The 18,418-nt window shown below is 35.7% G+C and overlaps 1 protein-coding gene across 4 annotated transcripts in view; it reads left to right on the forward strand.

Moving 5' to 3' along the window:
• The window catches only part of LOC105202414 (hemicentin-2), a 417,498-nt gene that overhangs the window by 282,803 nt on the left and 116,277 nt on the right, over nucleotides 1–18,418 (forward strand). The window lies entirely within an intron of this gene.

Consider the following 18,418-nt stretch of genomic DNA (forward strand, 5'->3'; position numbering starts at 1 on the left):
AAGTAAAAAGAATTCCGATATTTTTTTTATGACTTGCCTGATATTGCAAATTTGACTTTATTTTAGAAGCGTTTTGCCATTTTTTTTCCTTATAGCTGTATTTCCGTAAATATATAGAGATGGTTACTTGAATTTTTGCTGGTCGATGCCTGTTTCCTCTGCCGTGCAGAAAATATGCAAATAACATGATCATCATGCTTATCGCGTTCGAGTTCTGAAACTTTTTTGATCACTCTCAGACGCGGCGTATTTGACGCGCGTAACGTTCAGAGAAGGACCGACATTCGTTCAAGTTCGTGCGAAAGTTCACGATATTGGCATGGTACTTCGGTTAATAAGATGCAAAATACTTGGAAACTAGCCGTTGCCGAAGACGACAAGCAGGCGTAGATCAATATGCATTCTGGTCATGAAATGCAGTCTCTGTCAGAAAACGACATAACGTACTTGTAAGAATCAGAATCGTATATAAGTTTCAGAACATACGTTATTATAACTTGATTTTGGTTCTGAAAAGAATTTCATAAAACCTTCCATGCATTAGCATTTCTAAATTCGAGAACGCAATTTTTCCGCGGATCGCGAAAAGTTAAATACCTTGATTTAAAAAATCGTAGAGAAGTTTTGCAAAAATGTGTTTTAAAAAGGAGAGATAGAACTGTAAAAATTTGTTTTTTAGTGTGTTTTATTGTGTCTACGATATTTCGTTCCTAAATTACATAAAATTGAAAATTGATATTTTTTTCCAATATTTTTGTTTTATTTTGAAACGCTGTAGCTTGATGAAATATTATTCGACAAAAATTGAAAAGAAAAGCATTTTAAAGCAGGCATGCTTTCTGAGCTTTAAAATTTTCTTTTTTTTAATCAATGGGATAATTGTGAGCGAAAATATCGAATTTCTTGTGTAAAAACTCCTTTCATAAAATGTTTGTTAACTTTGTAATTAAAGAACAAAAAGAAAAAATAAGAAAAAATTTCTGTTATAATGTTCTCGATTTGAATAAAATTTTTTTTCAAAAATAGTTAAGGCGATTTAACTTAACTTTTTATGAAATGCAAGAAAATTGTATTTTCGAACTTGAATAACACGTCCACACATAGAATTTTTGGATTTAATGCTATTACTATTCTATGTGTCATAAAATATAAGATTGATATAAAGATAGTTATAATTATTATTGGGAAGGGAATATTCTTAAAAATTTTTCAAAAATTTTATTTTTAAATGCAAAAATTCTTAAATCTGGAATAAAATGATGATTCTGCATAATTTTTTCAAACAGATTCAGATTTGACAATGGAAATTTGTGGCAAATCTGATAATATTTTTAATTTAATAATCGATCCGAAAACTTGCTGGATATTTTTTTTCTAATAAAATATCACAAAGGTTTCACAAGGAAACTCTCATAGATACCAAAATATGCAGTCCTGAAGTATAAAAGGATCCTCATAAGGATTTTCTTTACGCGCAAAGGCTGCGTGGCTTTTCGAAGATGCGTTAATTATAATTTATTACATGCGAATTTTTTTTACCAGAAAAAGAGAGAAAGAGAGAGAAAACATTTGTCCGCATTGTCCTATTATCGATGATGTCATGAATTACGTAGCAATTATCATCGAGCAACTTTTTATTCTATAAATGTATGAATATATAAATTGAAAGTTATACTCTTGTATTATTCTTGTCTTAAGACAATAAATCAATCTTGTTTAATGTGATAAAGGGAAAAGAAATTATAGACCTCATCTTATTTTTTATATTATTTAAGGTTGCAATAAGATTAATTACGTTAAAAATACTTTTAGTTTTGTTATTTTATTAGAAATTTTATCTAGATATGTGACACAAAAGTCTCGACTTTTTTTCTCTATTTTATTAATGAAGAGTTTCATATAGACTCATTTTTTGATATTTATCACACACGCGTGTTTCAATCAAAAATCTTTTATATGAATTAACGTAAATAAAAATTAAAAAGTAATTTAGCTTAGCTTCAACTTTTATAATATATTTTGATCAGACTGTGTAGTTATCGTCTGCAAAAAACGATATCGCATTTTATTAATTTTATCGTTGTCTGATCAAATTTACTTTTGCGAACTTGTTTCTCTTCCATGAAATCTGTTTTATTAAAAATCGTTCTCTCTCTTTCTCTCTCCTTCCTTCCTCTTTTCTCCCTTTTCTCACGTACCTCTTTCCCATATTAAAAAAAAAGTACGAATAAATAAATCATGAAATTGAATGTTGAAAGTTACTACATTTTTCAGCATGCAACAATTGTTTTATCGCGCCTGTCAACAATATTTATGAACGACAAACAGCGAGAAAATGTTTTACTTGAAACTCCAATCCCCCTCGTCAACTTTTTTTTCATTAAATCCGTGTGTATCGCGACCGTATCGTTATGGAATTCAACCGCGCTCGCTGTTATCGGTTTTGGCAGAAAAGATTCGTTACGCGACGATATCGGCGATTCGGATATACCGATCAATCGGGATAATTTAATGAAAAAACTAATATGATATAACCAGTGGTTCTCTCATACGATGCTTCTTAAATACGCCAAATATCAACAGGTTGTTGATTTCGCTGACCGTGTTCCCCGGTTATTTAGTTCACCTTTGGGCAGGTAGCGGTGTTTGTGAATGTGGGTGCCCATGGTGGGCGCCCAGTACCTGACATGGGATACACCTATGCGTGACTGCTTTCAATATTCGATCATATACACATATATATGTACACACACACGCACATATACACATTTCGTTATATATTTCGCGCAAACATGGAGCTGTTACTTGTCGCGCGGGTTTTTAATTATTCCTTGCAACTCGCGTGCAAATAACTGGGACCCGTCGACGTTTTACAATGCGCCACGCACGTCTCATCGCTCTGTTATCGGTCATTCAAGCCCACAGACAATTAATTACGTATTCGAAGCTATATGGACTGTCGCGCGTCCGCAAAACTCGTATATTTGTTGTGCGACATGCGAGCGCACGACATGATATATGTCATGATTAGCGTTTACGTAACGCGATTTACCAGATAAAATACAATCCCATTGCGTATGCTTAAACGCGTATTAGTTGAGCTATGTACGGATATGATTACGGACGGTTACAAGGGTCATCAATATTTTATATGACATTTAGTCCGCCGATATCATTTGCAATTTGCGCGAACACGAATGGCGCTCCATTGATTTGACAGGTTGTTACGAATTATTATTACTGCATGTTTTGCCCGCAATGCCGGACGACTATATTCACGACTAATTCATTTCGTGTAATTCGCCATCCATTGGGCTGGATGGCGTAATTGTGAGGGCATCCAGACGCGGTAATGAATCTCAAATATGATTATTGCCGGGACACGCAGCGCAACTTCGTTCATTTCAGCGAGTCCTCGAGCACGACAATCCATTTGCGTGCGTTCAAAAAGATTAAATTAGAAAATAATACGGACGGGGTCTTTGATCTTAAAAATTTCATCCGCCGCACTTGAGTGCGGTGACAATTAGAATTGCGCGCAAATTGTAGTCACAGTCAATTTAAAACGTCGCGCGATCGCGCGTTTTCGATGACATTAATACCGATGAACATTTTCTAATACGCACCTGCTGTCACTTAACGGCTCTTGTTTTTTTTTTTTTTTTTTTTTACGAGCACTTTTTGCACGACCATACTTCGCAGAGCGTGTCGCAAAAATTCAATTCCGCTATGCGTTTTGTAGCGCTGTCGTACCGAATTTTACTCGCGCGATGTTGTTTTTTTCAAGAGTTAGCTCGTCGTCGACAATGCACAATTCGATAGTGAATGTTTTGTATATTTCGATAAAAAAAAAGGGAAATAAATGGTACGGACGTGACGTACTAAATAATTTTCTCCTCCGGTTGTATTATTCAAACATCACACTTGTTATTAAATATAATATTATTTAAATGCGTTACAATAAATAATTTTCAAATAAAGCTTTTAACATTTTTTTACAGCTCCATTTAAAAATCACAGAATCTGATAAATAATTTCGCCCTCTTATTGTTGGTTGCTCATACAAATTATTTATATAAATAATAAATATAAGTCATATAAATATTACTACTTATATATATTTATGAATACCATATGTGTTCTTAATTTCTTGTATTTGCATTAAATTACGCCATATAAAATAAAAATTATTAGGATAAGATACGTTTCAGAATATTTTAGAACTATCAGTTATTACTACAATTATTCTTACCATTTGATCGCTATAATTACAGAACAGATTTCTGTAGAAACGACCAATATTCTATCTTTATTGAGCATTATTCATAAAAAAATCTTATTTATAATATTATCAAACTATTATTTAATATGTATGACGTTAAATTATATATGACCATATGCCCATTAGATGAGATTTTTTCATAAGAACACTGAGAAAGAAGTTGTTAAATAGAAATAGTTAATTTTTCAACTTAATTAAATTTCTTCAAGCATTTACGTATTTTAACTCAAATACATAAAATACTTGAACTTTAATTTAAACATTTATACATTTAGCCTAAACACATAAATGCTGAACTGAAGAAATTTAATCAAGTTGAAAAATTTAGTAAAATCAACAACTTTCTTTTTCTCGGTGCATGGAAATTTTTAAAATAGTTACTCAGAATGTTGATCGCATCTGTCAGCAAAATTACAAATTATTCCTCGCAACGTGCTTGATCTCCCGATGCAATTATTCATTGCGATCACGTGTGATGGCAATTTCGTGCCGAAAGTCTTTTCGGTTGATCCACGATCGGAGTCGGTTCGCTGGCAATCTAGTAGGCCAAAAATTCGATTGCGGCCACGGTTGGCGGAATCTTATTAACAAACGAGCCCCAAGGGGCTTTCCACCGTACACGCCACATGTTCGTCATTTCCGCGGGATGATACGTGGCCCGTGAAAATGACGCGATTGGATCGAGCGGAGACACGTGTTTAATAAAACTCGTCGTGCGCGAGCTCGAAAGAGCCGTGGGGTCGGAATCGAAGCCACGGAGGGATCAGCCGGGATTAGTTGAACACGTTGAATCCACCCGCCCTCTCCGGACGTATGAAAGGGACATCTATAATTACGTTCCCCTTACGGCGAGAGGGCGCGAAAAGCCTTGGCGTGAATGACGCCGATACCTCTTTTTCAAAAGGGGCGAAATTGACGAGCTCTCGCTCTCGCGCACGTTCTTTTTTCGCAACGATTTTCGCGAGGAAATTATTCGCGTGTATGAGAGTCGCGCATCGGTAAACGACGTTACATTTTCACGTTAATAGCTGGAAATTGGACCGTATTGACGGACGAAAGGAATTGTCCTGTAGATTTAAGCATTTTTCGATCAAAAGATGATTAAAGTTTTATTTTAACTACCATTTTAGCGCATTCTTCTTGAAAAATATCGTAACTGTGCCGTCATCGATTACTCGTTTCGCTTGAAGATCTTAAATCCTTCTGTGACAGATCGAGATGCGCAATATATCATTGCTGCATTAATTATATCTTCCTATATGAACATGCTAAATTGATATATTTTGGTTTATACTCGTACCTACATTTCATTTCAAGGCAGAAACTTCACCTCTCGTTTTCAAACTCAATTCCTTTCAGTTATTTATTTACCGTTAAAGCGATTCCGCGGTTACCTGGTAACATCCTATATAAATATATTCAAGCATTCAACTCGTGTGTAATGGGTACGTACACTTGGATACGTTTATTCGTATCGAATCCATATCGTGGCATAAAGAAGGTTGGGAATGGGAGAGTGGTCGTACTTTTTTTTCACGGCTAAATCTGATGTGAGCGCCGAGGAAACTTTCCGCACGGTCCATTCCTTTACACCCCGATTACCGTAATGTTACAGCGATGCGAAGTGCAACAAATTAGAGAATTTTTTTCTCTCTTTTTGCCGCTCTATTCCTCTCTCCCTCTCTCACACACACACATACACACACACACATACACACACAGTATCTCTTTGCTACGATGTGAAAACACGACCCAGCCAAGGCGGGTTTTTTCGCAGACTTCTCTCCGCCGCGCGCGCGGCAATTTAGTTTCGAAGGCGGAGAGAGGATCGTCTTCCCTTTTAACGTTGCGAAGTATGCAGGTAACGAAGAAGTTACTTCCCCCCGCGCTCTCCCCGGGCCCTAATAAACTCTACGAGTCTTTACCGGTCTGCCCTGCGCCTATTTTGCACCTATACTACTCGTTCGTACACACTAAGCTTTTCTCCACCGTTTTACATATTTACTTGAAAATAATTTTTGTGCAATATACCTAAAATAATTATTTGAAGAATTTTGACGATGTGAATGAATGAATATTGTAACTTAAAATTGGACGTATTATATATCTATGACTAATGTAACGATTATCATCAAATAATATTTAACATAGTTTTGAAATTTTTTTATCTATTGTTAGTAATTCCATAATTTTATTCTTGTTCATATCCTTCCGATATCGTGCGATACATATTATTTTGTGGAAAACAAACGAAATTTCGGCTTCATTAGAAAGACATGTTTTGTATGTCGGATAGCAGAGAAGTTTCTTTGATAGCATCTCTATCGATCGTAGCGTCTGGATAAAGTGCTTACAACAATGGCGCAGCGTTTGCGTATTCATTGGCAAATCTACCATTCCTCCTGCAACGCCCGGCGCGTCAATGTCGCCCCCGATCTTCTTAAGTTTCTCTCACCCTTTTTCCCTCGTTTTTCCCCTTAGCTGTCATCAGCTGCTTACTCAAACCAAGGTTCCCTCAACTTGCTCCATCCATATCATGCTGGTAGATACTCTCAATCAATCATATTTATATCCAGCAACCCGTGCTTTACGATTCATTTATATGGACTCTCCCGTGAACATTTATGTGCGCTCGCGTAAAAATGCCTGCGGATCACGTATACGTACGTAATTCACGCGCGCAGAATTCCATGCGAAAGCGATATAACGATGAATTTATGCCCATTTCTTTACGATATTACGTAATGCTTTTTTCCTTTTTAAAAATGCTTATTCTGTCATAATACCGCTCATGAGAAAGTATTGTATATTAAAATGCACATTATATTAAGCATATATTATAAAATTATCTTCTCTAATCAAGATATTGTTCGAAGATTTTTCTAACTCTTGTGATTCTTTCTAATGAAAACTGTAAAACAGAAGTAATATGGCATCCATTTTTATTTTATTGATTAACTTTATTAATAGTTAAATTTTAGATTGAAACTTTAACGATTATATTCGTGAAAGTATGTTTGATAGATTTTAGAGACAAAGTAATAAAATATTTATTTTTTTAGGATGTGATTTATAAAAATGTGACTCATAATCGGTAGAAAAGGAAAAACGGTGGTAATAAAACTCAAAAATAAATTAAAAAAAAATGATTTAATTAAAAACATACAGTATTTTATTACAAAATTGTGTTTTTAATTTTTCATTGTTTAGAATTTTCTTGCATTCAAAAACATTAATGATATAATTTTATCCTTGTTTGACATTAAATTATAAGATAAAATAATGTTTCTGAATGCGGCGCTTTATAATGATAATTAATTTATCGAAGAAATATTTTTATATGAAAATTTTGTGCTTAATGTGGTTCAAACAGCTATATTAGTAAAATCCTATGTTATTAATTAACTTTGCATAACTCGACATATACAGCCGAATAAAAAGTTAAATAACAAAAAAAAAAGATTCGAAGTGCTCAAAAGTAAAAATGCCTTTTAACAACTGATAGCTATTGTGTATTGAGTATTGACATATAAAAAATGATGGACTATTAAACGAAGAATTCCATAAGTAATCGTTAGAATTCGTCACTCAATCACAAAGATAATAGTGGTAATACTTCTTTCTCCTCTAATATATTATCGTTGATCATATAAATTGCTTTCCCGAAATTTGAGTTTGATAACACATGAAATTCTTAGGCCCAATAAAGGTGTGTTTCCTTTAATATATGAGATCAACGTGATTTGAGGATCGTTATGTAAACTTTGCAAGATCGTTGCACGTTTTCCAAATGATTACACTGATTAGGCAGCACTAACTGAATACTCGGTTATTGCGCAATCGGCGATCGAGCCAAGTAATGAGAGATAGTTAACCACCCGTTTAAACGATACGACGTGGATTATCGAAACCGATCAGTGCCGTGATTCATAATGACGCGATCGACTCGAGGGGATCCTACGGTTTCTCGGAGCTGGCTCGATACCACGAACTTGGTCTATCTGATCCGCGATGAAAATTCACGCTGCAGTGTACGAAGTTGCGTAGTTTAGATTCACCCCCTCAGGTGAATCCCAGTCATTCCGTCGACGTAGGTTTGAATCGCGAAGCGAAGCATTTCGGGTTGAAGCTATCGACAAAGATAGCGAATCCAGATTACTACTGCTGTAGCCATTAAAGACTATTTTCCGCGGAGAGATCTGACCGATTTCGCTTAACAATGGCCCGCGGATAACAGAGCGAGGAATAACAGGTACTTTCACGTTCAGGTATATACTCAATCTTCTATTCCAGCTCTACGTTCAAACGTTGATAAGCGTTAGGATATACGCTATATTTTAAAAGGCAATTAACGCAGCAATTTATTAATTCCATGTAATTTAGATGTCGCGTAACAAATTATGATCTGCAATTTATGTGAGGTTATTGGGGATTCAAAAAGTTATTTGGTTTTCGACAGGGACAATAAGATTATACGTAAAAAAAGAGTTATTAGGATGATTTTTCATTTTGTAACTATGCTGTAATATTTTTTAAATAAATTTATTGGGGAACCAAAAATGATTTGATTTTTAATTAGCATAGTAAAATTACAAGATTGTAAAAGTCATTACGTTAATTTTTCATTACGTAATTATGCTGTAAATTTTTTTACATAGTTTATTAGGCAACAGATGTGTAGAGAAAACTCATTTATGTATTTAAGTGCATCTGAAATCTCTTTCCCGAAGTAGGAAGTGTAAACGGAATGACTATAGCTAAGTAAACCAATTTGAATCCTTACCGGGATGGTTACCGTATTAGTGCATATGCCAAAATTGGCAATCAACTAATTTTCCACTAGCTGGTTTGCAAACCACTGAAACCGCTATGGACTATTGTTAGTTTACAAAGCAGAAGCCGTTAGTGATGCTAACAGTCTGCTTCCATATATTAACGAGCATTTGCCCAATATGGGCGTACGCGTTTACTTGACTAAAATTTGATAATTAAGATGCGCCGATATCGCTTCAAAGCATTTAGTGAAGGTAATAGCGTGCACTTGAAGTTTCACTTACGCAATCAATTATAAATAATCGTGAAGTTGTAAATCGGTTGGATGGAGTGGCGATTTAAGCATGTTAGTCTTTCATTCAATTGTCTTTTTTCGGAAAACGAATCGAATTTCGATCAGTCACTATATAACGTTTTAACGAAATACTTACACTCCTATACGCTCAGAAAAAAAATTGATTGGAAAACTAAAATATTTAATTCGATACGCGCAACTAAATATTGAGTTGGTTTAAATTTTGGTTAAAAAATTTCAATGGTTGACATGAATGAATTTTTTTCATTTTTTGTGCAACTCAATAACTATTGAATCAATGTTTAGTTTATCGTATCGAACAAAATATTTTAGTTTTTTAACAAATTTTTTTCTCAGTGTATACTTATGTTCTTGTACTTTTTCTTTGTACGCTTGGATATGTGACAACTGTAAAAGCATTGGTTGCAAGTTCCAGTTGTTTACTGGCAAAGTGTTAAATTGCATTTTGAATTTTTGGATGTCCGAATAGCGGAAGAGCGATTGAAAAGTTTTCTTTGATAACGTAGTTGAAAGTGGAGCGAGAGCACATTGAAATTAGCGGTTACGTCAATAATGTCCTTTACATCGACCATTTCCTCTATGTTGTCCATCTTTCGTACAGCGGCCGTGGGCAGCGTACCACGACCGCTGTTCAACGATGGATTACGGAATGAGTAGCCGGAATGAGTTAGAGCTGTTAACGACCCGCTTTCACCAAAGAACCGTTGGTTACGGACGCCTCATAAATGTCATTTGCTGGAAGTCATTCGCCACTGAGATGTGCAGTATCGATAAAATCTTGATGAACGATCGATCGAGAACACGCGATGGAGAGACTGATGGAAGCTAATGTCATCACGCATACGTTTAAAACGTATCTCGTGCTTCAAGTGATATTTCAAGCGAACGTATAATTTCCGTCATATGAATACGATCGTATTTGAATGAGAAAAATTTTGGAAATAACGTTGAGCTATATTGACGCTCGGTTCTGTTTATTTTTCCAAGTTGTCACACTCGGCAAATCTCCGGCGAATACGTTCGTAGCGCTGATGGTTTATTGAGATACTACTCTACCGGCTTTGGTCATCGTCAGGTTACGGAATGAGCAGCGTTACCGCTCCTAATGATCGGCTTTCATCGACTATCGTCGATATGGAGCGAGCCGCGAACGTGACCTGTCCGAATTCATCGGGTAAAGAGAGGTGCGGGCCGGAAGACGAAGTGTGGCGCAGTTTCTATTATCGACGACGAGTACCTGTGCTCTGATGGTTTCTCTCCATTTCGCTGAGGTAGATTCTGCACGCGGGCGCGCGCGCGCGCGCCATGAGTTTCCCGATCACGTCAGCGCCCAAAACTTGGTAGGGTTTAGTACGTGCCATTTCTCCGAGGTACCTGCGTGGTGGGACTTGTAATTGATTTACAAGGCTCGCTCCGCGAATGGTGGAGAAGGTAGGAGTTGGAGTTTCTGGGGCGGACCGCGAAGATGTCTTCCGCTATCCTGTTAAAGGGTCGACCCCTACTGCGTCGAGAATCTCACGGGAAGATCCTCCTTCGGGCGGCTTTCGCGCTCGATCATGAGGAATTAGTTAGGAGATGTCCTTTGGAACCTCGGGCAATAAGATTTCAGGCAGCGAAGAGCGCATGACGAGGCAAAGATCAAATTATGGCAATGTATGTTGGATATTAATATTTTTCTTCTTCCCTCTTTTATTATTATAACAATTTCACTTTCTAAATCTCATACAGTGAAACGTCACTTTAAGAGAGTGAACATTCTGCCTGTGCAATTTTTCGAATAATTTATCACTCTAATAAGAATAAAAATTCACTCCTGTAGAGTGAAAATTCTACAGAATGAAAATTGGGCATGTGCAATTTTTCGAGTGATTTTTTTATTCTATGAAAAAACATTTAAAGTACCTGAGCCAAATAAGACACATTACTAGAAAGGCCGATTTTTTTCAATTGAAAAATGCACTTTATGCCTGTGTGCTTAAAAGATGTGTCACAGGAAATAGACAGAAAAGAGATTGAGGAATTAGAACCGACAGTAACGCATCTGTATGTTATAAAAACTTATGACGAAGTGTGCGTCGAATCATTTTTATAAAAATTTGATGCAAAGTACTTACAACTACTTTAACTTCTCAGTTTACTTAAAAGAGTAGCCCCTTGAAACGATCGAACATACTTCGCGATTTTATTAACCGTTTCCGAAATATAGACGGCGAGAGAAGATTTTAGACACCCTGTATATTATTATATGATTTATAACATATTCAATTTACTAACTATAGAAAATTATATATTAATATATTTATCGACATTTTGAAACAAATATATCTTTTTAAAAACGTGTTTTTTTGGTTTTTGTATATTATCTTATTATTTGTTACGTGTGTGACCTGCATCTGAGGATAACGATTTTCAATGCTGCTAATTTTTGAGAAACTAAAATTGCACTCAAATGGTAAGAAATCTTTAAAGATTAAAAGATTCATTAAGGACAAAATTAAAGATAATTGTGATGTTCAACAATAAAATAAACCTTAAGGGATTTTGTGTTTATGATTAATAATAATTTTTAGAAGATATTAAATTAGAAAAATAATGTCTAGCTCCTTTGTTATTATTTATTTATTTTTTATTTGGCTTTATTATTCATAAGCATATAATAAGGGCTAATGTCAAAATTTAAAAAAAAGTTTTTTTTTGTTTTATCTACAAATATTTTACTTTAATAAGTGATGAAATAAATTTTATTTTCAATTGATTAATTTCAATATCTTCAAGAATAAAGTTTTTAAAAAATAAAATAAGTGGACCTTGGTTGGCCTAAGTATTTTATTACAATAATAATTTTCTCGTTACTGTACTTTGCTTCTGTGCATTCTAATAATCAGTTAAGTTACGTATTCACAATAAAAAAATTCGCGAACATGAATTCAATCGCAAAAAGCTAGTTTTTAGTTCCCAAAATAATGCACAGCATTGTATAGAACAAAAGTCCAATGGTGCACTTAAAATAAATCAAATTGCATGTTATGCGTACGATGCTTTTGAAAATGGATTTCAATATCCGATTCGATAGATATATCTGCTCGTCCAAAGATAAAATCTCTATTTCTCTATATGAGATTCCTCTATTATATAAATTTTTGTGAAAATACGTGAGTGTATAGACACACATACACACACATTAAAAAATATATATATGTATATATATACATTATTTAAATAAAGCTTAATATGTATAATTTTGAACCTCTTTCTTATAAAGTTGACGTAAGAGAAATTTATGATACCGAGTTAAATCGACGATTTAAAATAGCAAAGTTATCTCGCATATGACAAAGAAGTATCTGTGTAAAAATTACAAAAGTCTAGAACAATAGCCTCGGATACTTTATCTATTGTATTTCACTTGCCTCGGCAGCAGCAACTTCATTTATATCTTAAGAAATCATTGTTATCAGGGGACGTCGGAATAGCACAGAAAGAAATCTCATCAATCATTAAGCCAAGAAAGGATTCAGTCGGGCGTAGTTCATTGTGGCATTCTTTTTTAACTTCCTGAATAGAATCGGAGTTCGATCTTCGACTTGAGCGCACCGCTATCCACGTGAAATTGTGATTTTATGGGTATAGTTGCTTTCCCAGAGATTATCGTTATAATAAATGCGACAGGCGTGAATAAATGGAGATCTGTGACAAATTTCAATTAATTTGTCATAATAACTTTCAATATCAAACTTGTAAATATCAATCAATTAAAGCACTGCATAACTAAAGTTACACATGCATCAATATTGTGTGTAACGTATTGCATGTATTATTAAAAAAAAAAAAATATTCAAATAGAAGGAGCTAGTTAACACGCAGTTTCAAATAACTAATATTTTGCTTTGCATTATCAATAATAAATTGTTATTTAAAATTGTCACACCGTATACTTAATCATGTAAATTCTATTACAGACCTAGAATTCTATTACAGAATTAGAATCGCGACAATGAGGATCGTATCGCTTTCGCTGTAAAAAATTAGTTTATTATTCTCAAACTTCCTGCTTCCTTTCAGAATAGAAACTGGAGCAACGCTACATTGCAAAAGAATCGCAAACTATTGCTGTTTTCTCGTACCGAATCATTATCCGATTCTCGAGTTTGCACTACGATTTCTTCTTAGAAGTTACAAACTACTCCACGAGCGACTGCAGTTTCCTGTCTTAGCTTAGGGTGGGTCAGGTGGAGATGTTAAGAGAGCGGGGATGAAGGTGGCTTGGATAGTTGCCGCGACGTTGCACGGCCATAAGGTATTCTCGGATAGAACGCAAAGTTACGTTACCCCGGCTAAAGGGGGATTAGCGAGAGTTGTCTCCCGGCCAAAAGAGGCCAAGACCCATTACGCCGGTGAAGGAGTGTGATTCTCGTTCGCCCCTTGATTCTCTTACCGACTCTTACTCCTGCTCGTATCGGTCTTGTCTTTCGCTCGTCCCAAGTTTCGCGGAAAATACCAGCAGTTGCTGAAACTTGCACGAACAATAGCAATGGGACGCGAGAGAGAAAGTCGAATGACACATCAAGAAGAAGGAGCGAGAGGCCGAGAGTATTGGCACCATAAGACAAGAGCTAATTCTCTCTCTCTCTTTCTTTCTCTGCTTCTCTTCCTCTCGTACAATCTCTTGCTCCTTCGCTCTCAGCTTTCATTGAAAATTCATTTCATCTGTCGAATCCCATGGCCAATCTTCCTTTCCATTTAATCCTAAGATGCCAACTACGATATCCTCTTCGACGATAATCAAGGATCAGGAAGATCGCTCGCAGGCGGAAGTTGACTTGCCCAGGAAAGGGGACGCCGAAGTGGCAGCTGACTGCATTACTTTGGTTAAGTGCGCCGGGTGGAAGGGACGATGATTTCTCTTTCGTTGATCGGACCATGTATAGTACGTACTCTTCTAAAAAAAAAAAAACAGTAAACTCTTATCTCACGTGAACGGCGGATAAAGCACGACAAAAATGATGCTCCGCAATGAACAATGTATGTTGCTATCAACGCAAATTTCGCGATGTAACATAAAATAGGTATATCAATAACGATATATAAGTAGAAGTAAAGCGTTAACAGTTAATGTGATTAATAAAAAAAATTATAATAGGACAAAAATATATTTTTGTGTATTTTAATCACAGTATAAAATTACCTTTCCAAAAAAAAGTATAGAAAAAGGCGCCAAATGTGTATCTCTTTTTTTTTGTAAGATCCAAGTGGAACGTTAAATCTACTTCAATCTAAGTGACATTTAAAAAAAATGTGTGAAGTCTTTCAATTGCGCCAATTATGAAGAGCATATATTGTTCTTTGAAACAAAAAGCTGTTCTTCTACTTTTAACAAATAAAATCCAAGTGTTAGTATCTTTGCATTTCCATTCAAGGTTCTTGTTATTCCAACCCAAATGGTTGTAGCTTTAATTCTTAAAAAATTAATAATTTTACTTTTAATAAATAAAATCCAAGTGGTAAAAAGTTTTTATTCTTTATATAAAACACAAGTTCGTGTGTATTTTAAAATAAAATTATTAAAAAAATTTAATTTAAAAATAAATAATTTAGTCGATTTTACAAACTTTATATGATATATTTACAGTTAATTACATACAAGTGTAAAATTATAAATATTTTACTATAAAAATAACGTACATCTTGCACTTGAGAGTAATCAAACAATCTGTGTACTATAATATCGCAATTTTTATAGAATTTTAGCTACAAAAGCAATGATAAAAAAAGCCGAAAAAGGTTTCGTAAAAAAAGGAGACACGCATGAAAAAATACAAGAGTACCAATTTTGTAACAGGATTCAATGTTAGTCATGCAATACCGTTGTTGTTATTGGCAGTTCCCTATGGGCAACAAATAACGTTCTCTAAATTGAGTTCTTTCCTCGTATGTTTCCTCTTACATTTCCCTGAAAATTCGTTTTCCTCTGTCTCCTTTCTTCCGCGCGATTCTATCCTTCATTTTTCGCGTCTTATTTGTGCATTCGTGCATTCCTTCTTTCTCGTCTTTTGCCGATGTTTTCCATTGAAAAAAAGATTTACGACCGACGATCCAGTGCCCTTGTGTCTGTTCACTGTCTGTAATGAGAAAATGGGTGCGCGATATTTTAAAAGTGAGGTAAAGTAGCGATTGTACGAAGGTGCGAGGAGAACGGGGACTTATGCGCCGTCCCTGCGAATCATTTGCTCTGCTGACTTACATAAAGAGATAAAGTAAGTGTAACGAGGAGGAGCGCGGGGAAGGGCGGAAATTGGCAACCCGGCGCCAATCGGTCGGAAAATTGGGTTACATAAACATCTTTTGCTTTCGTACCCATCTTTGTTGCCATCTTTTCTCTCTCTCTCTCTCTCTCTCTCTCTCTCTGTGTGTGTGTGTGTCGTCCTCGCGTCACCAACGCAGGAGGCGATACGTACTTTTTGCTTACTATATGCGCCTTCGCGTCTTATCATCGGCATCAGCGTCGCGCGTATCTTCATCCTTGTTTTCAATTTCGTCGAAATCGAGGGTGAAACAACACCGCGCTTTAAATTTACATCAGATCTTAGCGGCCGTCCCTCTCTCGTTCGTCGGGCATTACGTTATCGGAATTCGATAATTTAAATCTTTCCACTGCAGGCCGTCTAATAGAAAAGTAATGCGTAGGAAGGTTCCATCCTCGCGGAGAACGCCGCGCTCGCCAGAAAGTCAAAGATGCCATCTCAACACGGAATGCATAAAACATAATTAGCTGCGTCTCTTTCTCTCCTCGTCATCCCCTTATCCCCCTCCCCCTCTCTCTCTCTCTCTCTCTCTCATCGCGATGCAGGCAGCCTCTCCAATGTCGTGACTTAATAATCCGCGAAATCCTTATCTCTTTGCCGACTCCTCACCTCATTCGAACTTGTACACGTCCTCAATCTTATGGCTGATGTGATTTTTATGAAACCCGACCGCGATCCTCGTGCTGTTTTGCGCTGTTTACGACGAGCAGGGAATTCATATCCGCTGAAGTTCTTGTCGAATGAGCTTGCTAGCGCTCGAAAATCGCGGCGAGGAAGAAGCTCCTCCTGAAAGAGGGAGCTTCATAGGAATGCACGCGAAGTTGTATGTAAACTTCTTCAAGTATTGCAGCTTACTCATTTGCATCCTGCTATCTTTCGCAGTTACCCTTCTTGTAACCCCGGTTTGCAACGCAAAGGCACTTCAAATTCCTGTTCATCAGCAAGTTCTTCGTATTGTAAAGTATGTATACCCTCGTTTTCGATTAGAGCGCAGAGTAGACGATTTGCTTCTTAGCAAACTCTCACGCCGTGATATATTTCTCGCGTATAACTTTTCTTCAGTCTTTCGCATAAATGATGTAAATATATCTATCTATAATTAACGTACGTTTGAAATTGAAATATACATTGCTAGACGTATGTTGAAATATTAGGAATGAAGCGAGCGATTTTTAAAACGATTTTTTAAACGCCGTTTTCACTAATCAGTTTTATATATTTACAAAAATATAAAAATATATCAAACCGTATAATGTTTACTTATCTCAAAATACAATCGTTTAAATACTTAGAATAAGCAGTCAAAAAAAAACCAGATGAAAGTTATGATTATATGTTGATACAAAAGGATCGCTGCACGATTCTACGACGAGACATGTTAAAGATAATTGGCAAGATCATCTCTGAGAGCTGGCAGCCGTTTGAGCATCGTGGCTTAATAATCATTTGCATACCTTTACCTGGTTCAATGTAACATCGGCTATCCGGCGGCGTCGGACCCTTCAACTTTTCTCTTTGTAAACCGGCGAACTTAAGCTCATCAGCTTTGCCAGAGCTCAGCTTCCGCTTTTTCGTCCGTGGCTATGGGCGACCTGCGAGAGGATGGGTCTCGGGGAAAAAAAGGGAAGGGAAGAGGAAAGAAGAAAAGTGGTCGCGCACACCCACGTGTATACAAGCGTACGCGGGAAAAGGATTCGCCCGCTGGTGTTGGAACAAGACGCTCGGGAAGAGGTAACCGTGCTAATGAGCTCCGTCAATTTAGCGAAGACTGGCTTATGGGCCGTAAGCTTTGCTTAATATGAAGTAATATCGCTTGCTACCCCGGTTATAAACCCGCCCCGTGATTCCTTCAGCCTCAGAGGGAAATCATCCTCACTTTACATTAATAGAGCTGAGCCGTGCAACTTTTGTAAGTAGCGTGGCTACTTACAAAAGTCTTCATCGCGAAATATCAACACTACAATAAAATACATACTTGGCGCGGGAGAAAGCATTGGCTTCTCTCTCTCTCTCTCTCTCTCTTAATCTAGAGTGCTTTTATAGAAAGGAAGAATTTTTATGATTTTTATCATAAAATTATTTTTAGGCGCAATTTTGGAAAGAGAAAATTTTATTATTCACGAAATAGTACATTCTTCAACAAATATTCAAATGAAAATGCAAATTTTCCCACAAATTTGAAGATTTTATTATACAAATATCGAAGATTTGAAATTATTTATGTAGTTGTAAAAATATGAAAGTAAAATATTTAAATATAAGCTTAATCGGAATAAACAATGAAAATTCGAGGTTTTTATAATATTAAAATAATATCCTGTGATACGATTAATCTTTAAAAATTATAATTATTTGTTTACAAAGAGATATAATATTAATAAATGTAATTTATTTTCACAATTTAAGAGAAATCCAAATTCATGAAGAGAGATCCAAACACATAATTCTATAAATATATGTAAAAAAACTAGAATTAGAAACTAGAGATACGTTATATCACAAATTGTTTATTAATATAAAGAGATAAAGTCTGTATTAATTTTCTTTACCACTCGGTAAATTATTTTTGCTGCAATAGTAAATTAATGCTTATTCTGTAATCAAAACAGCGACAATTTGCTGTAGCAGCAAAATGTATTTTGTTCAGTTCAGCGGCAAATGAAATTTGCTTCAATGGCAATTTCGTATTTTTATAAATAAATTTATTTGCTGTCAACGACATTTTTACATTTTATTAATAAAACT

Source organism: Solenopsis invicta, chromosome 7 (genome assembly GCF_016802725.1).
Source record: "Solenopsis invicta isolate M01_SB chromosome 7, UNIL_Sinv_3.0, whole genome shotgun sequence".
NCBI lineage: Eukaryota > Metazoa > Arthropoda > Insecta > Hymenoptera > Formicidae > Solenopsis > Solenopsis invicta.